Source organism: Parus major, chromosome 1, assembly GCF_001522545.3.
Source record: "Parus major isolate Abel chromosome 1, Parus_major1.1, whole genome shotgun sequence".
NCBI lineage: Eukaryota > Metazoa > Chordata > Aves > Passeriformes > Paridae > Parus > Parus major.
Window position 1 is genome coordinate 85,541,061 of NC_031768.1, and position 25,367 is coordinate 85,566,427.

General features: G+C 40.7%; 1 protein-coding gene across 2 annotated transcripts in view; it reads right to left on the minus strand.

Annotated features, from left to right (window-relative positions):
- Positions 1–18,236: 18,236 nt before the first annotated feature.
- Positions 18,237–25,367, minus strand: part of RIMKLB (ribosomal modification protein rimK like family member B) — a 49,830-nt gene continuing 42,699 nt past the window's right edge. Inside the window, exons 8-11 of one of the 2 annotated variants that reach the window (XR_002002167.2) lie at positions 24,546–24,722; positions 22,673–22,838; positions 18,689–18,754; positions 18,237–18,435 (exon numbers count right to left, since the gene is read on the minus strand). The gene's annotated coding sequence lies outside the window, so the exon portion shown is untranslated. Of the gene's footprint in view, positions 18,436–18,688; positions 18,755–22,672; positions 24,723–25,367 lie in introns of both variants that reach the window. The other variant, XR_002002166.2, reaches the window with a different exon arrangement.

Genomic DNA, 25,367 nt, shown 5'->3' on the forward strand with positions numbered 1-25,367 from the left:
ACAAGGGACTGTCCTAATAATACAGACAGTTCTGTGCCTGGAAATATTTCCCAGTGCTGTTTAATAGTGCCAATGCAGCCTAAGCTTTCCATACCTACATTGCAACATGATGTTATTCAAGCAGGCGGCTGAGATCTCTTCAGCTGCCAAAAAGAGCAGGATGCACAGAAATGTTCAGCTAATTCAGGAGCCCTGTTCTCAAGGCTCTCCATAGTCTGTTCCCAGATGGATTTGGGAAGACTGAAATGCATCATGAGGGCTGCACATTATGTACAGGATGTTACTGCTAGCTAGTATTGCCTTTGTATCAAGTGGACATTTCACTGTTCAGTTGATTGAGATAACTGGCCAGAGCCTGATAGAAGTCAACTCTGAGTTGGTCTAAATCACTGTTAGGCTCCTAGGCAAGGGAGACTAGACACTTTATATTTTGATGAACACATTCTCCCCATTCTTGCCTCTTTGTGTCCTTCTCAAAGAAAGAGATCACATTACTGAGAATGACAGTCACAGAATCACAGAATGGGTCAGGTTGGAAGGGACCACAGTGGGTCATCTGGTCCAAACTCCCTGCTGAAGCTGATTCCTCCCAGAGCACATTGCACCAGATTTCATCTGGTCAGTTTTCATATATCTCCAGTGAGGGGGAATCCACAGCCTGTCTGGTCAATCTCCAGTGCTCAGTCACCCACACAGCAAAGTTCTTTCCTCATATTCAGGTGGAACTTCCAGAGCATCAGTTTCTGCCCATTCCTCTTTTCCTATTGCTTAGCATTACTGAAAAGAGTCTGCCAGGCAAACTTACATATTTTTTGTCTAAAATCAGATTTTCCTACAAAAGGTATGAGGCAGATCTATCACAAATCACAGCCAAAGAGGTCCAGATGCTGGCAGATTTCTGGCAGGAGCTGCACCTACTAGGGCCAGCGCTGGGGAGATCTCTCTGACCCTGTCCCACCATGCCCTCCTACCGTGTTTGCCCAGGTGTGCTCTCTATTCCTTGTTTAGCTTTGGCAAACCTGGCTTTTGGTCACATGAACGTACATTTGAAGGATCTGCATCAAAGGCAGTGACTGACACAGGTGTCACAAACCCAGACAAAGTCTCTGCAACAGAGAAAGCAAAGCCACCTTTCTAGTTCATTTTTTTTCTCTAAATGGACTCCAAGAAGGCCTTTGTGATAGAAGTGTTGAGCCAAGATTCCCATGGGGAGTAAGGGATCTACTCCTCTTGAAAACACACTTCAGCTGGAGCAAAGGACACAGTCCATGCTGGCAATGCAAAACCATATAGACACCTCTCCACAGTTAAAACCTGAATCAAAAACTGAAAAGGAGGAGGAGTAAAGGTCATACACATGATAAATGGATAACATTGTCCATGGTTCAGAATGAGGAAAAGGACCTAGGAAATCACTCCTGTGTTTTAATATCTTTGAAGAAAATAAAAAGGCAGTGGTCTCAATGAACTGCATGAAAAGAGTACGGGAGAAGCATCGCTGTCTGCAGAGCACTTTGACAGGAGACTGCAGAGAGGAGGAAGTCCTCACTTTCAAGAATTGCATTTGTGGGAGAGCCTGTAGTGCAGAGTAATTCATCAAAGCAACTGAACCACTCTTCATCCTCCTCTAGACACTTATCACCAACATCATACAGGCCTTTTCTGCTGTTGCCTTCTTTCCAATCTCCAACTTCATGCTCCTAATCACTGACATTGCCAATTCACCTCTTAAACACACAAAAGCTCATTTCCATAACAGCTGTGTAGCATTTTCAAAGACAATGAGATTTGCTATCCTTAATCCCTTTGCATTAAGGGTATTTCGTAGTTCCTGTAAGGTTCATAAAAATCTATCAGGCTTTAGTGTTTCTGCAACCTGACTAGCATCCATAACATAATGGAATCCCTTTAAAGAATCTCTCCACAATGGCAAAGTAGGCTGCTGCATCCTCTTTCTGCTGCCTTGACAGCAGATTTGTCCATTGCACCAAAATCAAGCAAGGAACTGAGAACACACCTGGACAAACATAGCAAAAGGAGCAGGAACTGACTGGGTCAGAAAGCTTGAAGGCAACATAGTGTAAACTGTTCTGTGCTTCTCTCAATGCTTGGCCCCTACACGAAGATCATTCAATGAGCTTCAAATCTTACTAATTTTTTTTTTTGTTTTTTTCCCAGCTTTTAGACTGTAGGCTTTAATTTCTTTAGTTGGAATTCAGTTTGGGGAAATTTCAAAATGATGCCCAAGGAATTTTGGAAACTGTCATAAGAAGGTGCTCAAACCACAGGCAAGGCATGGATCTCTTCAAGAGATGAACGTGAACCCTGCAACTTTGCATACTTCTCACAAAAGGGATCAGTAACTAGCACACCAGCTAACACTCAGAAAATCCACACATGCAACTGAAAGAGTCTGTTCCCTTCTGATCCTTCTTGGCCCAGTACCAAACCCCTGGCTCTTGCTTCACCTCTCTTACTCACCCCACCAAACAGAGGAAAGAAATCCCAGCAGAACTCCAGGCAGAGTGACTTCTCTTAACCACAACATCCTGACTTGTTAGTTCAGATCTGGTCATCAAGTAGATAAGCCCTCATAGAAGTTGAAAACTGTTTACAAATTGATCAACTTGCTCAGCCAAACCCACAACAATTTCCAGATCTTAACACAGTGGCTTAGGAATCATCTCTAGTCTTACAAAGAATCAAAACCCAAACCAGATCCTAGTGGTAAAGTTTGGAGTCCTACATAAAGCAAGTTCTACCTTGAAAAGCTGTGGTGAAGATTTAACTACCTGTAATGTATTTGTGGGAACATTTGTTGGGTCTTAGGCTAGATTCTTAATTTTGACCAAGTCACTTACTTTCTTAGTTAACTGGCAACTTTGATTACAACCAAGGAACTCCTCAGTGGAAAAACCTAACAAAACCCATCTTCTATGGCAATAGTTCTAGCAAACTGACCTGAGACATTGCAGAGAAGAAACCAGACCCCAGGATAGAGGTCTACAGGACTAAAGAAAAAAACAAAAAAGCATGCAATTTTACAGGCTCAGATTCAGACCTTAGAACCAGTTTTCCATGTTCACGTGCATTATTCACTACCCTGCTCGAGTGACACCCCACCTGGAGTGCTCCATCCAGTTCTGGGGACATTAGTACAAGAATGGCATTCACCTCCTGGTGCAAGCCCAGAGGAGGCCACCAGGTTGATCAGAGGGCTAGAGCTCCTCTCCTATGGAGACAGGCTGAGAGAGTTATGGTTGTTCAGCCTGGAGAAGAGAAGGCTCCAGAGAGACCTTAAAGCAGCCTCCCAGTTCCTAACTGGAGTTAGTAAGAAAAGTGGAGAGAGACTTTTTAGCAGGGCCTGGAGTGAGAGCACAAGGGGAAAAATTTTAAACAGAAAGAGGGTAGATTTAGTTTGGATATAAGGAATAAATTATTTACCATGAGGGTGGTGAGACACTGTTTTGTTTTAGAACACAGTCAAGTAATTAATTAATTAATTACAGTAAAAAAGTTAATAAAGCCCTACACATTTACTACCATGTCTTAAAGGCAGACTATTGAGTAAGTAAAAGTCAGTGGTGAATGTCCAGAAAACACTTTACAAAAGTGTTCAGCCAGTTTTTAACAAGAGAGGTCTGTTCATGCCTCCACAGAATATTTCCTTTTTTTCCTGTTTATTCACCTGGTTCAAAGTACTGACTAGCTTATTCAAACTGAAAAAGCCTTTGGGAACTGCAAAAGCATGGAAATTGCTCTTGCCCTCTGTATCTGCAAATAGGAACTAGTTGTGAGGAGCTAAGCTCTATGAATTCTGAAACACTGAGGAACACATTGACCAGAAAAAGAGAGGGGGAAAAAATCAATCAGTTAATTATTTTTTGAGAGATAAATCTTGCCTTGTTTAAATTGAATCCATGTAAATGTCAAATATATTTAGACAAGCTTACTTTCAGTGAATCCAAAACATCTAAGGTAGCTTTATTTAATGACAAATTTTAGGTGCTGAGGGATTTGTGCAGTAATTGAAGTCTAGATTCCATTAAGCTGTACAGAAATGAATTGTGGAATGAAAAAAAATTATATTTATCTCATTATATTCTTGTCATGAAAAACTACAAAATTGAATACTCTAAAACATTAACCTAGCAGGGTTGATCAAACATGCACAGCCACAGCACACACTTTGGGGTAGCAAAAATAGGTTTAAAAGGCAACGCTGGCAATATTTGCTCAGTGTGTACTGGTTACCAGCTCAAAAAAAGATGAAATTGATTAAATAAAAGCTTTGTATTTGTTCATTGAAATCTATTTAATCAAATAATTTATAGCACTTCAATTGGCATCAGCTGACCTCGGAAACATTGCAGTTGTGACTCCAGCTCCTTTCCCAGCACTGAGGCCTGCTGTCACCAATGTGAGGGGCTGGGAACAGAGTAAGAAGAGGAAAGCAGGATGGAGAGAGAGAGAACTTCAGAGCTAGGACAATGACAGGAGGAAGTCAGAATCGAATTAGCCAGATCTAACACATTCCCTCCTACAGTCCTTCCCCAGCCCACCAAGACATGCTTTTCTCTGTTATGCCATCTAATTCGGAGATGTTCCTGCATTCCAAAGGATGCAGTGCCCTTCACTTCAGAAGCAACTTTCCATACCTCCAACATCCTCCTGGAGGTCAAGGAGTTTCTGAAGAACCACAACAAGCCTGTCATTCCCACTACCTGCAAAAGAAGTGCAGTGCATGTCCAGTTGAAAACTCCCCTCTCTGAAAGTCTTTCCCATTCCTTCATCCTCTATTAATGCCATGAAAAACAAAATGTGATCAGACAGCGAAGAAGTGAAGAAGAGAAATGCACCTGGGAATATCTAAGAAATGAGTGCAAAGGTCATAGCTAGTTACTATGCCTGGAAGACAAGGAGAACCAACAGCATGAAGGGGTGGAGAGATGCTGTGGAGTAGGAAGACAGCTGACTGTATTCAACAACCACCTCCAGGGCCATCTGAGCTAAGCACAGAGCACAAAAGCTGCAGTCAAGACCACTTTTGCCATTGCCTAGAGTATCTTGGCTTTGGGCACCACTGCCTCATGCACAAGTCCCCCTCCCCTCACAAGTTCCCCTTCTCACAAAGAAGTGATCCACAGGGTCAGCATCACAATCCACCCAGACCTCCTATTCCAGCACAGGCCAGCACCCAAGGCATGCCTCTGGCTTTGAGGTGTCTCCTGGGATGCTGCACTATGGCTGCAGGTGTAAATAGCCCCTCTAATAGCATGTCCCCAGCTCATACACATGATTCCTATGTGCAAACACCTCCTGAAAAGGAAACAGAGGAAAAGAAATAAAGACAGACACCCAGCTATGCAGAGAGAGCATGAATTCTGAGAGTGAGATTGATCTTGGCCATCTTTAAGCATGTACATCTGAACTAATTCTTTAGGCCTTCTGTGACACTATGGCAGAGATTAGCTATTCCTTGCAGGGAAAATCCTGTGGCAAGTGGAACCAGGGGAGGAGGCTTTCACTATCCCTCTCCTCTATTTCTGCCTTTCAAAGAACAGGAAAGAGAGGGTGAAAGAGAGAAAGAAAATTGTATCTACTCAAGTAGTTCTATCAAAAAGTTCTCAGCACAAGACTGCTGATGGCTTTTCAAAACCCCTACTACAGTCCCGCCTAAAAAAGTTATACTAAATCACAAAAATGTCCAGCTTCTCCCTCCTTTAGTCCTTTTAGTTGCACTACCCATGGGGGGAAAACAAATCTCATAACTGCTCTTTGTGGTTCCCATATCACATTATATCCAACTCCCTACACTCACTGGGCACCTACCCTATCCTCAGCCCCCTAAGTGAAGAATACTACATGAACACTCAAACCAAGCTGCCAGCCTCCTTCCCTTCCTCTTCCCATGGTATTCCCTATGCCTTTGCTATGCTTTTGCCATCAAACCGTTCATCCAACATCCAGCCAAAGCTGTAAAGTACTTGAGGTAGGAAAAATTTCAGGTAGGTGCCCTCAGCAGCCCAAGCTCTGTCTAAAACTCACCAGCACAATAGAACAGCTTCTGCTCTGTGACTGCTATTTCCAGTGAGCCTGAAGTGGCAGAAGATCACAGATATGGGGTTTGATAACTCATCTGTGTGAGACTGAGCAGACAGCTCAAAGGTACTGATGGCCTCACCTAGAAAACTTGGTTACAAGACACACACAGCACAATGTCCTGGGATCTCTCCCTGATACCTTGATTTTAGGGAAATCGGATTTGTCACCAGGAGTCAATTTGATCTGTGCTTACAGCTCCCACTTTTCAAGTATGCCAGTTTGATCCTGGAGAAACCAGGGCACAGTCTGAGTTTTTGTCACTGTTAGGCCCCCAAATGGGGCTGGTGAGACAGACTGAAACCTTTCCAGATGCTAATCACTCCCACGAAGACAGCAAGAGGGGAAGAGTAAACAGTTTAGCAGCTGGATGAAGAGCTCGTTTAGCCAGAGGAAAGCTGTTATGGAATGAGGCTGCTCAAAGGGGAGGCTGGAAAAAGTTGAGAGAGAACAATGGAAACAATTCTTCACTGCTCAGAATGAGACTTTTCTGAAGATTATCTACAGATTTAAATTTTGGAGGGTCTACTGCTTGCTGAGATTCAGATTGTAAAATTCTGTTTTATTAATGCATGCAGGTCATTTTCTATTCATCTGCCTTCTAGGAGGTGTTACAGAAGCCTGGAAGCTCCAGGATTCCAACAAAAGTTGCTTATGTCCCTCTTTTTGCATGCTGAATGTACACATATGCCCAGACCTATGATTTCCTTTGTGGCTTTTTTTAAGTCTTCTTGCATATTTGCACTGCACTGTAACCTTGAACTACCACTACCGCAATTTTCCAGTCAGAAATATTTAGAAATCAAGATGTTGTTGGAGTTAATAACAGGGAAGCTCCTCTTTCAACACACTTTGGCCAATGCTAATGAACCAAGGAACACAAGTTTCAGAAATAAGGTATATTTCAATGTATTGACAAGCCCATAGCAGCATATTCTGCATTTTCCTGTCCTTGCATATAGGTAGAGTGATTCCTGGGAAGTATCCCAAGAACCATGGGAAGAGTTCAAGACAGTTCTTAACCCCATTGCAAGGCTGACAGACACAGTCCCCACCAGCTGTTGGAGGCTGGGGTTAAAAAAAAAAAAAAAAGCTTGCAAATAGCTACATGAAACTGTCTCTTCACTTTTTAACTCCTCCTACCTGATTCTCTCAGCTAAACAAAACTGGATACTCTGAAAATGGTTCTACTCTTCTCACTGGCACCCTAATTCCATACTGTGTTCCCATGTGTCTCCAAGCATCTTGTAAAATACCAAGAATGTCTGTCCAGCCTAAATTATCTCTTTTGTTTCAACTTATGTACAGGGACATGGCATTCAGGCCCTTAAGACCTTAGAGTTTCCATGAAGCCACATTTCACTATAATTAATTTATAATATTAATTATTCTTATTATTAATAATAATGATAACTTATATTTAATCTACTTTTACATGCAAGCAGCTCTGGCAGAGCTGCTCGAGGATTTCCCATTTAAAGTGGGGCAGGACAGTGAAAAACACAGATAAAAGTCAGAAAGACCAGAGAGGGGAAGGCAAAGATTTTAGCTATTTGTATATTTGTATTTTGTTTGCCTTGACATGATTTTACCTTCATAAAAAGAGCACGAATTTCAAGACAGGGAAGCAGAATCACAACTTATAAACTAAATGAAAGTTGTAAAGATCAAGGCAGCAGAAAAATGTTTAAAGTAAAGCAGTACAGGCAGAGTAGGTAAAGCTGAAGGATGATGGCAAATTCAGGTTCAATGTCAAGAAATCTATTTAGCAACAGGATTTCTCAGCAATACTGGTAAGACCAATAAAAGCCATTAAGAAAACTGTCCTCTCATTATTTGAGAAGGACACCCTATCCTGACATTTTTTTAAAAACATTTGAGTCGAAGTGTGATCCACTCAAAGACCCTTGTGTGTTTTATGGCAGGTCCCCAAGACCACATGCCAGGAGCAATAGTTGGGATGTTTTGCTTACAGAGTACCCTATACACTCTATTCTTTCCACATCATTTTCCCTGATCTGCCTTTTCTCATTATCTAAGGTTTTATCCTTTGCCTTCTCTGCCTCCAGATCTCCTTAGGAGACAAACCAGCAGGCAACAGGTGGAATAAAGTTTCTGACAAACTGGGATTCCAAGAAACCTCCACTTGAGCACTTAACCTCATATTTTAAGGCATGATTCCCACAATGACTGCAAATAAACTCTGGGAACTTGATATCAGTTTCCCAGGGCTTTTCCAGCTTATGCAGGGAACTGTGACCATCTTGTCTTAGATGTCCAGTCCCCAGCACCTCCAGGTGGTCTTTGCTCTGAAACTCTGTTCACAGCCACTGTAATGGTCATAGGACAGAGTGGAAAGTGCTTAAATTATTGGTTATTTGCATTTAACACCTTGTCTCCACAAAGTAAGACACCCTAAAGGGAGAGGAAAAAAAGGACACAAAGCCCTTCTAAGAGAGCATTCATATCCACTTACCTGCCATCAGTCATAGGTACAAGATGGAGTTTCATTGCTGTCATGATACTTGTACTGGCATCACTGTCTTCCCCTGGGATGTCTAAAAGCTGCATATTCAGGTAATTCAGGACAGGTAATTTCTTGAGTAGTTTTCCTTAATTCAGAGAACCTGAGTTCATTGCTTTTCATTCAAGACTTTGCCTGGAACTAACTATTGATAATTTTACAGTTTAATTTCAGTTGGGACTTAGAAACTACAAAGAAATGCTCAGAAACTGCAGACACAACAGACTTGGAAGACAGACAGCTCTGAAGGCAAAGCACTTCTCTGCCTCAAAGCAAAATGAGATCAGCTGCAGACAAATAATGAGATGTTGAATCAATTAACAAGAACAAAAGATGTTTTTGAAGTCAGACAACAACATCAGATAATAAAAGTCAAGGGAGCATTTTCCTATAGAATTCTTTACTGGGCTTTTAGAATCCTCTTAATCCTCATCTATGGCCAAAGCAAAATACCTGGCACTTGGGATTTCTGCCCAGAGCTGGCTCCACTCAAATTCTGAAATGTGGATAACCAGGAACAGTTTGCTCCCTAGGAAACATCTGCTTTCCTGAGTAAAGGAATGTCACTAATATAGTTGTGCCTTGCAGGCAAACATGCCCTCTTTACACAAGGGCTGAGCAGTTTCTGTTTCAGGAGGGATTAGATTACCTGAGGAGGTTCCATGATTGTGGCTGCAACTTTTACTTCTGAGCAAACTTGAGGTTCATTCCACATGTGAAATAGCTATAGGGTGTGTTTACACACACAGACCATACAAAACCTGTTTCTTACACAGGTCAGAAATTACTTGAGAATCGAGGTTAGCTCTAAGCAAAACTGAAGCCCTCATTAAGTGTCCTTCTCTCCACTGTAGCCAGCTGGTTTCAGCTGCAGTTACCAGTCCTGGGTCACATTCTCCAGGGCTGCATTTTCCTTGCACCAAATACTTTGGAAACTTCTGCCACAAAGTGCATGCTTTCCCAAGTATGAAGATAGGGAACTGTAACGTTGAATTTCATCGTCAAAATTTCCTGGTGGTCCTTTGTTGTACCTGGCTCACGTTGGAACTGCAGCTTGGAAACAAGCACAGGCTCATTCAGAACATGCAGGAATTTAAGAGGTTGCTGAAACCCCTCTGCTAGTGCTGACTAACCCACCACATGTACCATCCCTACATAGCAACTTGGCAAATTCCTTTTTAGCACTCCAAAAGTGAGGACAGATGTAGCTTCATCAGCAAGAAGCAAATGCCTGTGTTGAGACAAGGTGCTGGTCTTGTCTGCTGAAAACCTTCACTTCCTTCTCTACATTATCATTCAGTGAGTGAAAGGTAAATGATGCTCAGCTGCATAAGTGTCAAAAGCAGCACTCAAAGGCTCACAAAAGGGGTGGATGACTGCAGGACAGCCTGCAAGCAGTGACTGTGAACTGCCAGACTTGGCTACAGAACTCGCTAAGCACCAGAACCAGCAGGACTGAGACTACAGGGAAAGCAGGGAAATAAATTACTGGGAAGTTTAGATATACAGCCAGAAGCCAAGAAAGAGAAAACCATTCAAAGGTGAGGGACAAGGAGCTCTCAGCCTAGAAACCAGTGGGAACAGGGAAATAATTGTGCTTAACCACCTCTATGTTCAGCTACAACTTCTCAAGCACCAGCAGATACACAGGAGCTGCACACACAGCAGCTTAGAAATATTTCTGCATCAAGGATAATGTGTACCAAACGTACTTTTGTGTCCCACTCCCAAGCAGTAAGGAGTAGAATAACCCCTTCTGTCTTCACTTAATTTCTTATTTTTATAGAATATTAAAGTCACAGGCAAAGTACAAGAAGATGTCTGATGGGATTTTTACTTGCTGAAAACCAGTAATAGATCAGTAAACCTTGGAATTCAAAAACAAACTTTTTTTTTTTGTGGATCCCACTTAGGGTAATGAGCTAGAGCCTGGTCTTGGCAGTGCACTGAGCTGGGAGTTCACCTGAATGCTATCCTCCCTACGACTAGTAGGTAATGCTAGCAGCAGCTCTGCAAACTGCTCAGGGGACCATGCAGTGGAAGATTTTGCTTCTTTATAGCATAATCTATTCCAACTGAAGGTTGTCTGCTGGCCTTTGATTCAAATTTTCTGTGCTGTCAAAAGAAGGTATAATCAAAGAACCAGCTAAAGGGATCTCATTTTGTTTGAGTCTTTGGCCTTAGAATGCAAATTCACAATGATGTGACAGTTTTGCTTCATTTCAGAATCGTTAGGCTCATTGGAAAAAAACTCAACTACACAAAACAAACTTAAAAGCAAAGGCATTCCTATGTCTTGATCATCATAAAAGTCTGGCACCAATTTTTAGATAAATGTGGGATTATGTTTCATGGTTCTGAATAGAATAGTTTGGAAATTTTGTTTTTGACATACAGTTTGTCTTTGCAAACTGAAGTAATAGCCACTAAAAAGTCATCTTTGTTATAAACAATAGACTGAAGGAGAAAATAGCGGTTCAAACAATGGTTTTGTGAAAGGTTGAAAGACCTGAAGTGCTACAGGGATGAAATCTTCCTGGCTTGGTCTGAGATGCTGGATTTTTATTGCTCTGGTAAGTAGAACGCAGATATTGCTATTGAATGCAACTCTCTCCTACTGTAAAGTTCTAACAATGACAAACACTCTGGAGCGACTGAATGTGAAGATTGTCTAAAGCACTTTTTATTCAGCTTTGAAAAATATTTCCACTTAACAGTTCTGGCACAGAAGAGTTTTGCTGTAGCATTGTCTAGGTATCTATTAAACAACCTTGTTTTCACAGATGTCCCTCAGAAATACTCCACAGTATGAGCAGAGGAATATCAATCTTGATGGAACAGTAATTTTAAATTCTGCAGCACACTGTCATTTTGAGTAGCAGTAATGACATCTGGTGATTGTGTGGACAGAGAACATAAAACCCAGAGCTCTCAGGGTTAAAATGAACTTGATACCCTTGAGCACTGTCTTCTCTACTCTTTCCCTGAACCCCACTTATGCTGAGAGGTGCTATGTAACAGCTAAGGAAATCTCTGAAGTACCTGTTATTGATATTGATCTATTCTGTTAAGAACAAAAGGAAGACAATCTTTGTCTTTGGTCAGAAGGAAGCCCACTTGGAGGAGCTAAGATCTACTTCCAGGGTACTATAGGTGCTTTAGCATCAAAATGCACCTGCAGAGATCATTTGTGGAATACACAGGCTGTCTTGCTTAGATGATCTGCCAACGGCTTTCCCTCCCTACAGAAATGCATAGCCAGTGAATTTACTGGATCTATGACACTCAGATCTCAAAACACATTAGCTCTCTAACTTAAATAGTTTCATTCCCTGTGCTTGCTTAATGCTGTCTGATAGTCCAGGCTCTTACAAACAGGGTTTTTTTGTGTGTGTTTTTATTTTTTTCAGAGATCCAACTGTATTCTGGGCTGCACCAAAAGCAGTGTGGGCAGCAGGTCGAGGGAGTAGATTCTCCCCTTCTACTCTACTCTTATGAAACCCCACCTGGAGTGCTGCATCCATCTCTGCTACCCCCAGCACAAGAACCTGTTGTTCAGAGTCCAGAGAAGGCCACAAAGCTGATCAGGGGACTTGAGAGCCTCTGCTGTGAAGACAGGCCTAGAGAGTTTGGGTTGTTCAGTCTGGAGAAGGCTCCAGAGAGACCTTAGAGCCCTCTCCAGCACCTAGTGGTGCTACAAGAGAGCTGGAAAGGGACTTTACACAAGTGATAGCATGCAGTGATAGCATGAGGGGGAATGGCTTTAAACTGAAAGAGACTAGGTTTAGATCAGATATTAGGAAGAAATTATTTACTGTGAGAGTGGTAAGACACTGGAACAGGACAAGGGTCAAAGTTTTAAACTGAAAGAGAGTAGATTTAGATTGGATATAAGGAATAAAATCTTCATTATGAGGGAAAAGTTTAAATGTTTCTTGGGATTATGAGAAAGCAGTAGCTTCAGAAGGCTGGTTTTGAGGAAAAAAAACATCAGCAGTATTAACTCCACACCAGCAGAGGGAAACACAGCCTCAAGAAAACTAACTCGCCCTCTTGGGAGATGCTTTTCACCCATCACATCCACTGAAAAGGACTGATTTAGCCAGGGATAATTTAGACCATTGTGAAGGAGTAGGATATGCCATCTTTTTTCCTGTATTTAGTATATGCACCAACAGAAATAAGCAAAAGAGATCTCTGCTTTAAGATATATCTGTTAATATGTGATTCAGACATCTTAGGCTTGATTTTTTCCATGTTTGTGTTCCCTACTCTCCGTTAAATTAATGGGCCCAAAGTGCACTTGGCAAAATAAGATCCAAATCCAGCAAAGTTACAAACTACTTACGGATGTTGGAATTCACCTCTTTCACCTTGGAAGATGTCATTCAAACACCAGTCATTGGTAGGGACCTGTGACAAAACCACATCTGGCAACAGACACGACTGGCAGCTCTTCTGACCCATCAGTGAGAAAAACAAACCCTGCTGGCCCACACCCTCTCCTTTCAAAAGACAAGCGCAGGGTTAGGATAGGTTTTATCAGAAGTTCAGTGACAGGGGAGCCTTGCTGCTCTGAGGAGGTGTATCCAAAACTCTGGGAGGGTCTCCAAAACCAATGGGGAAGACAGGAATGGCAGGAAAAGCTTCCAAGAAGAGGATTGCACATGAACATGGATTTTGCCTCTCTGAGAGCGCTTCACTATTCTGGGCTCACAACAGCTGCTTCCAAATCCCTCCGAACCAGCTTGCTTCTCACTCACTGTTCCAGCTCCTAAGGGTTACATCTGTTAAAGGACACTTCCAAAAACATGTAATTAAATGATGCTGAACTCCTCTGGGCAACCAAAGTAACACATTATGATAACTCTACACCAACAAAACAATGCGCCACAGTGTGTTCTGCTCCAAGGGACGCTGAATGCAGTGACATTAAACACCAATCATGTGGGCTAAAGGAAAGAGACAGAAATTTAATCAGAAGTTGATGGCTATGACTAGCAATTTTGCAACACTTGGATGCCTTAAAAACATGTTTGAAAACGGGTCTGCACAGTGTCCTCAATGCTAAATTCCTTGCTGCATCCTTGCTTTTGTTGCTGGCATCTCCAGCTGCATGTTCCAAGTGCTCCCCTTGTGACAAAGAAAACTGCACCTAAGCCTGAGCAGGTGGGTCCCTGCTGCCCTTCCTGTCAGTGCACAGTTGCTCAAGAACAAACATTTCTACCTGCAAATGTGGTGTGACTCTGGAAGCAATTCCCTATAGGAAGGTGAAAAACAGGATGCATGCACAGAAGAGTGGCCAGCCAACAAACAAAATCTTGATCATTTTTCATCTTTCCATCCAATGGACTCTACAGTATAACGGGGAGCTGTCACTGCTCCACAGATGAGTTACAACTTGTAGCTACTGACATGCTCTTTTCCTGTGTTCTGTCACCTTTGTCATCTGCTTTGGCAATTTACCTTCCAGAGTAGGCTCATCTTTGGTACAGTCTGTAGTAATACATGCTCAATGCCAGCTTCATCTCAATGAGCAACTGAACTTCCAAGGTAACACAGCTGACTCAGGCAGTGTAAAAACCAGCAGGGGCTCCACACCAGTGATGCAAAACTGCCTTGCACAAAGGGACATTAACCACAGCCCACAAAAGTAAGCAGAAAAATGCAATTCTGTGCCCCAACCCCATCCTTTCAGGCAAGGTAACAGATACACAGGTATCTGTTAAACAATGGCCAGTCTCAAGACCTTAAATTGGTTGCAGGAGAGAAATCTGCAACAGTTAAAAACTGTCAGCCTTGGAAATTAAAGCAAAAAAAGCCTCCTAACAAATCACAATAAAAAAGGGTATCTCAGGAGAGCAATGGGAGGAACAGGAACCCCTCTTATCCTTTCGCTTCTACACCAGTCACCTGCATCTAACCAAGGCTGTACTCCTTTAACATCTCCCACCCGAAGTGACTCCACGTGACAACTGATGGTACCAGAACCAGCAGTGTTATAGCAGAAAGTTACACACACACACCCCTAACTAAATCTGGAAATTCAGATACTGAAAACACTTTCTTTCTTTCCTTCCCTCTACTGGGCCTCCTCTCCTGTTTCAGGGATTGCTTGTTCCAGAGTGAAGTCTCATAACTGGGCTGCAATTCTTCGTTTCCATTCACTGCTCACAAATTCAGCTGTTTTCAAAATACATGAGCTGTTACTGCGGCTGGGCTAAGACAAGAGATCCCCAACCCAAGCCACAAAAGTATTCAGGCAGCAGAGAGCACTTTGAATTATTTTGAGAGTACTTCTTCCCTCAGAGTCTTACCTTGCATATAGGCCCACAGAAAGCTCTGCAAAGGGATGTTACAAGGAAGAGTAGGAATATCCTCCCTGTAACACAGCACTCTCCACAAGTCTGGAAAGAAGGGACTAGAAAACTGTGGAGCTTGTTTTTTATTTTTCCAAAAGCCCAATTTCTTCACCCTGCTTCATCCCCACAGAAATGTGACTTCTGGTCCATTAGTGACAACACAACTGTAAGGGACACTGTCCCTTCCTTCCCTGCTTCCTATTTCATACTGTTAGAGACGACTGTTTTACTGCTAAGCTGCTGAACATGGATGGTTACCAGGAATGCTATAGAGCAGCATTCCAGTCTTTTCCCTTAGAAGAATATCACTATATCCTTATATTTTTCTCCTGAATCTTGAGGGCTGTAGGAAGAAGCAGCAAGTTCTCCCCTAGAGACAGCTCTGGCAGCTGCTATATATGCTCTCTAGGAAGGAAAAGATGAGCAGAACCAGAAGACTTTTGCCTTCATTAGAAATCTTCAGAAGTGTTGTTCTAACAAATACAAATAATTCATTTTATTAAAACGCTGAGAAAAATATGGAGGTGTACCCCTCTCTGACAGAAACTTCCTAACGTGTTTAACATGATTTTGGACAACTTACTCAACTCCCTTCCACCAACTGGGATAGTAGATCCAAAGTAGATCAGAGAAAACATTCAGGAGCCCAAGGAGCTTGCCCAAATCTCAACACCAGGCACGTGCAAGGCACAGAAGAGCCCAGCAGCAGTGACCTGGTGATCACCGATCTCCCTGACTGGCCCATGTCTAGGTTGAAGTGCCCAAGCCAGGAAGTAGTGTAGGGGTGAACTTGTCAGCCTGTGCATATCAGACTGGCTTGTACACCACCAGCTAAACTAACGGGGTCAGTGCAGGGCAAAGAAGCACACAGTGTCAGCCTCTATCCCAAGAATTCCACCCTGCTTGGTGCACTGCATGTTCTCCCTTCTCAACATTACCACTGCAGCAGAGCAGCCTCCAAAGCACTGCGTCTGGAAAAATACTGAAGTGATGACAACATGGGATGAGAGAGTAACAGAGATGATGATGCAATGTCTGATTCCAAACCTAGATTTTGCAGAGCACCTAGAGATAAATGCACACTGGTAAACCAAGTTGTCTAGACAGGGAAAGAGTGGATTGGAAAAGCAACCAAGGTGATAAGGCAAAATATAAGGAAAATGACCCAGAAAAATAAAAGAAGACAGTGGTCAAAACATAGCTGTCTGTTTACATCATGCACAACTGGGAATATAGGCCAGACAAGTTATAGAGGTTTTCCAGATCTAATGGTAAACAAAATTACAACCTCTCTCCAAGTCTGGCCTCAATACAAATATACACCACCCCAAGATCTCATCACACTAAGCAAAGCAGAGTTTTCCAAGTACTCCATTTCTGTAGCTGGCACAACAGCACAATTCCAATTAATAGCGAATGCAGACATGCAAAAGAACTGTTCATAACTTGATCATCACAGTACAGGTCAGTACTATCACTACAGAACTATAATTACTGTGTTTTCACTATACTGTACAAGTCATATCAAAATATCATATCATGAAAATCCAATTACTACTTAACTGTTGATACCCAGTATTTAAATTCAAAGGAAGATAGGAAAAACAAAGGAAAGCAAAACCTTACATGACACCAGCAGATTCTTGACTACAGCTCTTAAATTTGAGCTTTTAAGTGGGGTATATGAAGAGATGGATTGCAGGACCAATCCCTCTCAACAAAGATAGATAAATGAGTGTAAAAGCCAGGAACTATCTCCTCAGTATTGCAATTTGCTAACTCTCACTTACTATTAAGACATTACACAGTGATGAACTTCATCTAATTTCTATTTTACTTCTAACACCTTTAGGGCTCTGAAATACCAAAAGGAAATGTGTAGTAACAGAGCATTTCTCACTCTGAAAAAAGGAAAGCACACTTTTAGAGTAAAACAAAGAATGATTATCTGTGATAGACACTGAGTAAGAAATATTCTTAGGCTACTGTATGTGTGTGTGCTTGGGACAAGGATAAGAACATATGGGAGCAGTTAAGAGCAGAAAAAAGACTAGAGGAAAAAAGAAAGAAAAAAAAAAAGACTCTCAAGGCAGGAGGAGAAAACTTGAGGATGCAGAACAGAGAACACTGCTGAACACTCACAAAAAAATAAGAGAACTGAAATACAGACAGGGCCTGGAAGCAACTTAGATATATGAAACTAAGAAGGAATTTAGAAAGTTCTCAGCTGTTTTACTTTTTAAACATGAAACATTAAGGCAGGAAAGCACTTAAGGAAGCATCAGCACTGAACCACAAGAGATGAAATGGCCACTACCGTGTGGGGAGCAGCCATTCCACGTGCTCAGAGAGATGCCAGAGAAACAGTGTGACACAGATTTGCAAAAAAGCCAACCATAAACTGCAGCTACTGAAGCAAAGGCATAGCTGCAAACAGGCTACCAGCCACATTCCTAAGTTACATTCACATGTAAATTACTAGAACAAGCACACAGAAAACACGAATTAAAATTGACATGAAATGAATATCCATGAAACGAACAGGAAGAATGTCAAGGATAAGAGGTGTTTACTGGTAAGGTACCAACTCAGCATCTTGCTTCCCCCCTTTTTTTGCTTCACTTTTGTAAATTTTGTATAAATTTCAAGTATGCACATTATGGAAATGCCATCAGTATGCATCTAATTCTTTACAGTGCTTCACTAACAACAAACCAAGAGAGCCATGTGCAAGATCTATGACCCATGGTTTTAGAGATTAGCAGTATTCAGAAACTATAGATAGTATGAATGTGTATGCCCATGTCTGTAACAAGCCCTGCCACTATAGCTTCAAAATCTAAAGGCACATATATTATCTCTGGTAGGTTAATCAAGTTGCTTCTCTTTTTCTCTAGCAGTCACCAAAATGACCATGAAGTATAGCTTGATCAGTATGGTGACTTCACTTTTAGAATTCAGGAGAGACTTGTATCCTCAGTGACTTAGTTGAACTCGGAACATGACTTATAAAACCAAAGGCTAAAGTTTCTAAGGCATTTGGGAAAATTATTCATGTAAATATAAAGAATTTAGAACTCTTAGGAATGAAATTCCTGGAGTTAAAGAAAAGGTTAATAAAGTGAGGAATATCCAATAGGTTTTACTCTTCTGGCTTAGTTGCAGCTTTGATACAGTATTTCTGAAGTTAAGTCCTTCAAGAAATGGCAGATGGTGCAAAAAGTACCAAAAAGAATCTCACACTCTCGTGAATTACAATTCAACTCTTTTATTCAATTCTCCAAGTGAGGACAGGGATCATGACCGTTAATGCCATGTGTGGACATCACTCCATTGCACATCCCTGCTGATCCATCCTTTCTTCCCTTCATTGTGAAGGAGGCATTATCAAAACGCTAAGTGTTCCCATGAGATGCAAGGGAAGACCTCCTGTCGCTGTAGAAAAACCTAAAGAAATAAATCATTGAAGAAGTTAGTCTTTGGTCCAAAATATGAACATCAGAAATGCAAGCAGACATCATAAAAAAAAATCTCTGTATCCAGCACCTATCTGGCCTCCCTGATAGCTGCATCACAGACACACAAAGGACTAAGCCATGGGTACCAAACTCCTCTTCTGACCTTGGAAAAGGCCTTTCCAGGTCAAGGAGTGAGATGCAGTGAAGGTTGTGTTCTGAAGATAAAATCTAGTTCCTGTTACCTTTCCAGTGGGTAGAGTTCAATCTCTGCACCTGGTGATCCAGCATCTTTCACAAGCATTAGATTCCTGTGGAAATATTTCATGTGGAGGAAAAATTGTGTAAAAGTTTAGCAAAGTCAAACTGCAGACTTTTCCTGCCCAGTTCTCCCACTGAGAAAGCTTCAGCATTTGCCATCCAGTAAACAACCATTTCTACCTAGGCAAGGACAAGCATTCCTACATCACATTACAACTGCACTACCCCTCCCATACAATGCAAAGGTCGGTGGGCAGGGTAACCGAAGCATTTGTGTTGTTTCTGTCACCTTGTGTTTGTTAGATGCATGGAGAAATATATACACAAGCACACCAAGTTTCCTCCTAAAACTCACAAAATGCAAGTTTCAGGCTTAATGCACAATACCACTGAACAGAAAGAACAGAGAGAATTAAGACCAGGCAGTGCTTCACACCGTAGCAGCCAGGAGAGGAAACTCAGTTCCTCTCTCCCCAAAATGTAACTATTTTGCAACAAAGATAAACTAAGCATCAAGGAAGCTCAGCAGTGTCACTGTTTCCAGGAAATCTGTATAGAAGAAATGCACGACCGGACAAAGAGTTAGCAACCACTGGGTTACTGTATTTTCCCTCCCTCTCTAACAACAAATGCTAATGTGTACAAGAGGGATTGCCCTAACAAATTCTGGAAATTAGCACAAAGCCTGGAAATGTACAAATGTGTTAAATTAATTATTTTTTTATTTAATTTTATATATTACAACAGTGAATTAGGTTCACGTTGGACATGAGGAGGAATTTGATCACAGAAGGGTTGTCAAGCATTGGAACCAGTGAAGCAGTGGAGCAACCATTCCTGGAAGTGTTTGAAAAGACTGGATGTGGCACTTAGTGCCATGGTCTACCTGACAAGATGGTGTTTGTTCAAAGGCTGGGACTTGATGGCCTCAGTCGTCTGTTCCAACCTAACTGATACTGGGATTCTGTGAAATTAGTTTCTTGCTATTAGAACACATTATTGAAAAAAATTCCAATGACCTCTAATGAAACATTTATTTTTCATTCCTGTATTAAAAACTTCAATTATATTGTAATTTTTCTAACACAAAAATGCTTTTTCTTAGATGTTCTGTTTCCTATAGAAATGGATAACAGTATTATATATTTAGCTGCCCAAACATCCCACTTCCCTCCTTCCAAATAAGCAAAAAATATCTATTACCCTAAGACAGAACACTGTACATAGCTGCATACAGCAATCTGCCTCCAAATAAAAAAGCAGACATGCAGAAATTCACATAAATCTTTTATAAGCCACTCATGCACAGACTTTGCAGAGCTTAATACACTGACATATTACTATGCAGACTCTGTATATTCTAGTAACACTTGTACTGTTTCTAAAGCGAACAAAGGATGCAGAAATACCTTGAAAACACCTCGCATGGGTGCAATGTGAATTTTTTTTTATCAGCCTAATTCATCACCTACTATTCAGTCTGCATGAGGAACCTATCCATTCCCTCCTCTCACAAATATCACTCCTTGCCTGCCTATGAAAGTCTATGACAAAAATGTAAAATAATCTGTCTTCTTCAAATCTCTACCACATCAAAGCTGCAGAAAACAGGATGCTTTGGTACGTCACATCTAAAAGAAAACAAACAAAACCAAAATTCTTTTGTACTAACAGCTACATGGAGAACCACAGAGGATCTCAAAGTGTTCTATAATGCCTTCCTGTTTATAACCAAAAATCAAAAAAAAATAAAATTCTTTCCTGACCAGTTGACTAAGTCATCTTGCTTTCTGCTCATTAAAAAAAGCTCACATACATTTATGTGCCTCTATCTCCTACTATGCTGAGAAGCAGCAGTTACAGGCGTATTGGGTCAAACAAGTCCATGCCCAGGGCCAGAGGAACACCCTTCTTCCCAAATGTTACTGTCATGTAAACTCACTGTAGTAATGCCTTTAATCCACATGACCACCCATTCAAGTAGGCAGGTGCTACAATTAGTTTGTGCATCAATGGAACTTTCAGCTCATCTCCCAAGATCCAGTTCCCAAAGGCCAGTATGCCTAGCATATGTTATGTACAGAAAGTCTGGTGAGATTCGTCCTTACAGCAACAGCTGGAAATGCTCAAGATGAGCAAAAGCTGATTTCAGGCCTCACTTCTATCTCTGGTGACAGATTGACATAGGCTTCAGACTCCATTGCCTCTACTACAAGGAACTATTTCTCTTCATCACATCTCCAGCCTGACTGGATTTAAAACCCTTTCTCTACAAGCTTCATCTCACATACAGACTTCGCTCATTATTATATTTAACTAGATTCTAATCAATTCTCTATCCAAAATATTCTCCACTTTGCACATGCAATCTCGTTTCACTCTGTAAAAACTCAGTTCTGGGATTTCCAGCCTATGGTCCACAGAATACTTTCAAAGGCTGAATGATAACTAAGAAACTAATGAGATAAGAACACCAGTTGACCACAGTCCTAGGTGGTACCTAATGTGTACTGGAGACTATTTAGTTGCCTGGATATCAAAATTCAGATCCAGCTTAGTTCTTGTATGTAAGTGTTGTTCCTGATTTTAGTGTGACTACCCCAGGCAGCAAGAGAAAACAGAATTTGGAATTTATCAACTAATACTTAGCTGTAAATGAAGTAGAAACTTATGAAAATACAAAAGCTACTGCTGTATTCTGCGTATTAGTAAATATTCTGATTCAATTCCTTTTTCCCAATCCATTTAGACATGTTTCTCTGTATTTTCAGCTGATACAAATTCAAACTTCTCCTATGTCAAGCAGTTTGTCAGTGCTTCCAGTGTTGTTCTCTCATTTTCTGTTAAGAAGGCGCAGTCATCCTACTAGAGAGTCAGCATTTTAATCTCTAGTAGGAGAATTACTTAGCATGGAGGTTTTGTTACAGTGGAATATCCTGGTGACATCTGCAACAATAAGAATTTATGGTGTCTACAACAGTGGTCTCCAAAGAGGAGCCCACGGTCCCCAGGGAGCTTTGCAAGACAATCTGGAAGGCTGCAGGGTGAAAATGGTTTTTTCACCATTAATAACTACAGTCAAGTAAATGTTTCAAAAATAGTCTTCATTTAATCTTTAGCTCAACCTTTTTTAACTTCTTGGTTTTATGTAAGTTTTACAATGTATTTAGTAATACACATATATAACTTGTAAAAACAATTTATTGTGTGTACGCTCAAAAATGTTTTTTATGATAGGAATGTACAATCAAAGAAGTTTTAGAGCCATTCGGAACTGAAGAGGTGGCTGAACCTACCAACTCTTAACCACTAATTCAGAAACATTACATAATTGGTATTTCCCACTTCCAAAAAGAATTTTAACTGTTGGTGATCCGAACCTTTTTTTGCTACCTTGAGATTTAGGAAATCTCCATAAAAAACACTGTTCTTTATGATCAAGGCATTTCTAAGGCATATATATGTGTGTGTATGTGTGTGTGTGTGTGTGTGTGTGTGTGTGTGTATGAATATATATATATGTTGCTCTTAAGTAGCAAAAAGAAGCAGTTGGGCTCTCAACCTATGAGGCTGATCATTGGCTAACAGCAGGGATGTTTTTCACCTTCATAAAAAAAAATCCATAGGATTGCTAAATCTTCCTCAGGTATTCCTTGGTTTTTAAACTAGGTTACAATAAACATCTCACCAATGGCACAAATATGATCAGTCTTCTGTGGAGCAGAGAATGACTGGGCTAGACAAATTCCTTTCAGCCTTATTTTCCAGTACTCTAAATATGTGGCAATTTTGGCAAAATTTAGTTTTTTATGACAAGTACTGTGCCTTATAAAGGCAGAGGGGAAACTGGAATGTTGAATCGGAGATGAGAATTATGACACCAGGTAACCAAAAACTGAGATAGATCAATGTGCCTCTTGTATTACAGGCAGTCTTTTGATGGTCAGAATTCTGTAAATCAGACTCACCATTCAAAGGGACAGTTCAGGGACTCTGCCTCTCTTCTCCATTCCCCTTACTCCAGTTAGTATTTTGCAATCCATTTCTCCCAGTACTGGAGGTTTTTCAGGTCACAGTCATGAGTGTCTTCTGCTGCTGCTGCTGCTGCTGCTGCCACCTACCAGTTTTATTATTCTGTTGCAGCAGAAGGGCATATAGAAGAAGTTCTTGTTCAGCATGCACATAATCATCATCCCTTGTCTAAGAAGTCATGGCCTATTCAAGTTCTACATTTCCCCATACACTAGGCAAAGCACTGGGCACAACCAAGATCAATACAAGGCTTTGAAAGCCATTCCATAAAGAGGAAGGAGCATGATCTGTAAAACCACCTTTCAAGCTACGTTAAATATTAAAACTTCAACTATTGCAGAATGCAGTACATTTTGGTCAACTCTCCCCACCAAAGATCAATTGCAGACTCTGCAAAGAACTAGTACTGTATTTCTTTCAAAAAAATCTTCACATAGTATGTATCTAAAATCAGGTTAGAGATGCAAAACTGTAATCCAACATGAATTAACTAATAAATCTGAGGAAAAGAAATTCTTATTTTTAGACATTATTACAAACCCCAAAAAGACACCCAACCACATGCCTGAAAGTGTTACACCCGTGTCCTATAGCAGCTGATGCACAAAAATATACACAAATAAAGGAATAGGCCTGCCCAATGCTGAGACGCAAGAAGTGGGTGTGTCTGAAAGGAAAAAGCATTGGAAACATAAGTATAACAGGTTTGTAAAATTACCTTGCAAGTAAAATTAAAGTCACAAATTATACACTCAATTATACCAGTGAAATCGGGTATCACTCCACTGACTTCCACAGAGTGATTCCAGGTTTATCTCAGTGTAATTGAGAGCAAAATTTGGCTCTAAAATTATTCCCTCCCACCTTAATTTGAAGCTGCAATTTATTATATTGCTGGTAAGTTTGCTTTCTTTCAGGAAAATATAAACTGAGACTACGAAAAATAGACTATTTTATGATGGTATAGAGAAGTAATTAATGTACACAGAAAAATCATCTGAAACAAGTGCTAATTCTTTACAGATGTCATGGGAAATATAATACTGCATCAGGAAACTTGGAAGCCTATCTGTAGGCTAACATTCTTCAACTTGGAATGGTATTCCAATTGTCTGATATTTTACTTCTGTGCAAAACACAAGATTCTCCCCCTTAAATTAAGTAAAAAATATTAAATACCCAGTACTTTTACATTGTTTGAGATTAAGGGAGAGAGTTACCAGAGAAGGACAAAATATACAAGTGCTTTGATATAGCAGTAAGGGCAAGATAAAATATGCCACCCCATCCTCCACATCAGCTCAAGTCTTTTTTTGCAACACACATATTCGTCCATCTGTCCTCTTTACAGGATCCTGTTCTATTGAATTTTAATAGAATTAACATTCTTAGTAATAGTTTTTTGTTCCTATCAACTATTTACTTCTGCACTTATATTTTATGTTCACTTAGCAAATGGAAAGCAATGTATCTTTCAAAAATCTACGCTAAAATAGTACACTTGGAGACAAACTATCTAGAACTGATGAAGAGGAGGTGGAATTAATGTATTACAAAACTATCCCTCATACAGTTGCATGAGGGACTCACTCTTTTCTCACCTGAGTAAAGCAAGTCACAATGACAGTTTTCTTAAAAGTCAACAAGTATAAGGAGGGGAAATAAGGAAGTAAAGCAGGGTTTTCTCTAAATCCTGTTAAAGAAATCATTCAACAAGTATCACCAAAATAAACTGATGGGAAGAAAGGAAGGCAGACAAGTTAGCAAACTTATGAAGGTTAGAGTAAGAGCAGAAAAGTGTCAATTTACCTGACAACAGGTCGGTTTTGGATGTCACCAAACTGCTGCGTTTACCATTTTACCGGCTTGCATTACTGGGGGGAAAAGTTTAGGAAGGAACATTCGCAAGGACTTTCATAAGTTCTCACTCTTGCCATCGGAAAGGGGAGAAGGGGTTTTCTCTGGATTGTTTGACTTTTTTGGCTCCTGAAAAGTTTTGCAAAGAACAGTAACAAAGTGTGAACTGTTAGAACACATTTCTGTAGAAAAAGGGAGAATAAGTTACCCAAAACAGTGCAACAACAACTCCCACCCGAAATCCGCGCAGCTAATTTGTGTCATTGTTTTAAACAAATAAACAAAACAAAAGCTTTTCAACTCAAATTAGAAACATGAGAGGCTTGGAGACTTCCAACAGCAGATCCACCATCAGAATGCTCCAAACGTCACTCTCATAGGTTAAGAAAGATGTAAAGAAATAAAACAAAGGAAAAGGCAGCAAACACCTGGTTATAAATCCTGTAGTATTCATTTTAAAACAATTCCTAGAACAGTGAAAAAATTAAAATTAAAAAAGACAGTAGCAACAGAAGTTACCTGTCCGAGCACCTACTATTCCATAGAGAGAACAGGAGTGGGTCGTGTGTCTCACACCAGCCATAAAGCCCATAAACCTTCTCAAAAAGAGTGAGCCATGAGAAAGATACTGTACAATCTGTTTTCAAAGTCTCTCTAAGCCCTTATGGTCCCTTATGTAATTAACAGACAGATTTTTGCAATGAGGGAATTTAGCAAGCGTCACTGGTTTCATTTGTTGGATTTTGTAGTCTGGTATAACATCTGAAGAAGTAT